The sequence below is a fragment of the Ischnura elegans genome, chromosome 6, assembly GCF_921293095.1.
Source record: "Ischnura elegans chromosome 6, ioIscEleg1.1, whole genome shotgun sequence".
Classification (NCBI taxonomy): Eukaryota; Metazoa; Arthropoda; class Insecta; order Odonata; family Coenagrionidae; genus Ischnura; species Ischnura elegans.
Genome location: NC_060251.1, coordinates 90,219,869 through 90,223,585, shown reverse-complemented (window position 1 = coordinate 90,223,585; position 3,717 = coordinate 90,219,869). Strand labels below are relative to the sequence as shown.

Here is a 3,717-nt window from a genome sequence, read left to right as displayed (position 1 = left end):
AATGATCGAATTTCGTGAAATCATCTCACTTAAATAACCTCCGTGGTCTCTCCATTTGGTGATACGGAGCGGGAAAGATTTGAAATCAGGTGTGTGTTTGGGAAACACACAGTAGTTAAGAAAATGACCGAGAGGTGGCGAAAGCATCCAATCATCAAAACGCTGGATCGGTAATGGAGCTTTTATCGCACAAGAACGACTATACGTGACCTTTTATCATCACTTCTTGGGAAACCGTACGCAGGAAATAAATTCTAAAGATTATAGGGATCATCAAAATACTTGTGCGAAGATCGTTTCTGAAATGCATTGAATTGATTACACAAAAGTTCTTCGTAACTAGTAGCTGGGCTCATTAAATTATCTTGAAATTTATTGTATATCAATTCAAAGTGTTATATTCTGATCCTAAAAATTCCATAATTGAGTAATGGCAAGAGGAATAAATTTTGGCCTCACAGATTGAACAAAAAAATGACTGACTTTGAAGAAATACTTAGCCACGCTTAAGCTCAGGAATTCCTAAGTATAAAAATTCACCATCAACTCTAATGCATAAAATCACATTTAAAAAAATTCAAGTATTTTTTGAAATTCTATAGAGATCAATCGATGAATCCTCATAGTTCCGGCGGAGACCCAAGGAATTGGAAAGGGAACTCCATTTCAAATTTCGCGCACGTGTTCTCGCATTTCGCCAGTGTTTTTCTGTTTTCGAAGAAGTCAACCCGCTGTTACTCCCGAGAAAAAAGTGGCATGTTTTTGAGGCCGCGGTGAAAGTCGGAACTAATGGCAGCACCTGTCTTGGACCCTGGCAGACGTCGTTAGGGCATTGAAACCCGTGTAAATTAAGGAAAATTTTGTGGAGAATATGTTGGATTCCGGAGATATAAGGCTAAATCTTATTATTTTGAATTAAATAACCATTCTTTATTGTAAACTGTACGAGCTTACGCAGGGATTCTAACACTCCTGTACATTAATATTGCGAATTATATGCCGGTATGTCTCTCCCTTCGGCTACGAACTTGTAACTGCTAAGTACGCCTTGAAGCGATGGAATAAATACTGGAGATTATCTACGACATTAGCGAACGGATTCTCATCACGGTAAGGTGATGTTTACGTAAATGACGCGATACATTACCTAAATATTTGTCACAACAGAGGAATAGTACAAATTTCTCAATTTGGTAATGGAAGAGAGTTATACCAAAAATAAATTCATTATATCTATCTTATGAAAGGTTTGGTTCAAAATGAAAAGAAGTAAATACCCTCTGCATTTAAGTAATTTATTCAGGTTTGGAGATACCTTTGAAACATGTGTAGATATGGATTGAACAAATAAAAAGAACAATGTGACCTTCTCAATACTGGGAAGTGGTAAACTCCATAAAAGGGTTAACTATGTACGTATTGCGATGACCTCGTCCCTTAAAAGTTTATCTGCACATTCATTGTGGCTTAGTTTCCAATTCACGACACAAAAATCTTCCAATCCGAGTCATTAGTGGCACCTATCAAAGAACATCACTGCCACACGAAAAATTATATCCAATAATTGTCTCCATATATGAACCGTGTTAACGTAATACCACTTTGGCACCAAAAACATACTGAAGTAATTTTCTTAACAGATATTGCTGATAAACAGATGAATCTGTAAATAGGAAACATTCTAACATCAGTCAACCACAAGGCAATAAATTACATGTTACAGAAATACTTACATCTTCACAGTTTTCTTTAGCAATTTAACTGAAAATACGAAAAATTCAATGATAAAAATAATTACCTTCCAATTCTTCTAATCCATCATTCAATTATACTTACTACGGGAATACATGCCATTATGCATTATGGGCATTAAGAATTAAACTATGAATGACATTGGTGAATGTAGAGAATTCACATATCTATGATCAAAGTTGTTGACCATCTGGCGTCAAATATCACACATTAATTAATTCTAGACTAGGAAAAAATATTGTCATCAGTCAACATTATAACAAATCAATATCCTGATGGCTGTAACAATAAGTACAATAATTAAATACTAAATTCTCATCATCACTTGCATTCAGAACCAGTATTACAATGTAAAGTGAAGAATTAGCATCGCATTAGGCACACCGCAAGTGTCACTCCATTTTGCAATGAAGACTTAGTACAGCCCATCACTCAGGACTAACAAATTTAAAAGATTCTACGTAGCTAAGGAAATCTCCATTCATATTAATTCTAACTTACTTGATGAACAACAATGATTACCATCTGAACTGAGATATATAGTAAAAGCATTGGCACAGAAGCCTCAAGTCACTCAACACACGTGGCAATGGTATATTTGTAATCCAAATAGAAAAGACAAATGGAAAAGACATCGAGCATTCTCAGGCAATCTCGGCATCTAAAAAAACAAAGACAACAAAGTAAACAGGGCTCCATACACAGCTAATCATGAATGTTCATTTTAATCCTTACTTACTGGATGAAGAGCCTGGCATAAACTCAGGACCTTAGCATTCACATTGATGGAGAAGCCAAAGTTCACTTCAAAAATTCACAAAGTATCTGTTAACAAGGGTAGCACTTACATTGACATTTAACATTCAAATATGATGAGATTAAAAGATTAAATGCAATAATTCTAACTTGAGTAAGGTATCTCATCCTCACGAGATCATCATATCTGTGAAAATAAAATATTATATTAGCCATCAATATGTCGAGAATAAATATATATAATCAATATTTATAGTACATATAGTATGTATAGTAATAAAGAAGGCATTGTTCAACTCAACGCATTGCTAAGATGATTTGCAATAATTCTATGTTGAGTACCGTATCTCATCCTTACAAGATCATCATAACTGTGAAAAGAAAATATTACATTAGCCATCGAAAAGTCGAGAATAAAAATAGATAATCAATACTTATGGTACAAGGTACTCACTGGATGATTGTCCTGAGATATTCTCCAAAGGGTAACCTTTACATTCTCATATTAATTTTCAAAATGATTAGTTTCAAAAAGAAGGCATTGTTCAACTCAACGCATTGCTAAGATGATTTGCAATAATTCTATGTTGAGTACCGTATCTCATCCTTACAAGATCATCATAACTGTGAAAAGAAAATATTACATTAGCCATCGAAAAGTCGAGAAAAAAAATAGATAATCAATACTACTAATGAAATTATTTTATTTAAGCTGGGCCTTTACTTACCTCCTGGATGACTTGGCCATTGCCATCTTTCAACTGCTTCTTCCTGACGATGTCGTGGGGCATGAAATGCCTTTCACACAGTTTCTGCCCTGCCTTCAACTCAAAGTTTACCCTTGGTATTGCAGCTTGCCATTTACTCCTCTTAACAGGATCTTTGGGAGCAGAGAAAAATGAGAAGGTAGACTTTTTAGAGCCATACCCCTCAGTACACCCTGGTGTGACACAGCTTCGTGGCATTTCAAATATCGCCGAAAATAAAGCGAACTAGCTCTTCTCTCACCCGTGAAATCCACACAGTGAATTACTTTAGCGTTTAGAATTACAAAAAAACGCTGAAGAACTCAATTAAATAGTTTTTCAAGTGCAAATAACTCGCTTAAACACACGTGAACTTACCGAGCTACATACAAAGCATGGGTACACGACAAGTAGCGCTGGTAGTTCGCTAAAATTCCGCAGCCTCAAAAACCTGCCACCAAAA

At 35.4% G+C, this 3,717-nt stretch overlaps 1 long non-coding RNA gene across 5 annotated transcripts; it reads right to left on the bottom strand.

Annotated features, from left to right (window-relative positions):
- Nucleotides 1-1,311: 1,311 nt before the first annotated feature.
- Nucleotides 1,312-3,669, bottom strand: LOC124161151. 5 transcript variants are annotated; one of them, XR_006865322.1, is made up of 5 exons: nucleotides 3,237-3,509; nucleotides 2,963-3,132; nucleotides 2,492-2,695; nucleotides 1,799-2,413; nucleotides 1,312-1,663 (listed from the first exon to the last, which is right to left on the bottom strand). It is a non-coding gene; the product is annotated as an uncharacterized LOC124161151 (long non-coding RNA). The 5 variants fall into 5 exon arrangements; XR_006865324.1 differs by adding an exon at nucleotides 3,633-3,669 and having other exon boundaries at nucleotides 1,641-2,413; nucleotides 3,237-3,388; XR_006865323.1 differs by adding an exon at nucleotides 3,517-3,660 and having other exon boundaries at nucleotides 1,641-2,413; nucleotides 3,237-3,388.
- Nucleotides 3,670-3,717: the final 48 nt, after the last annotated feature.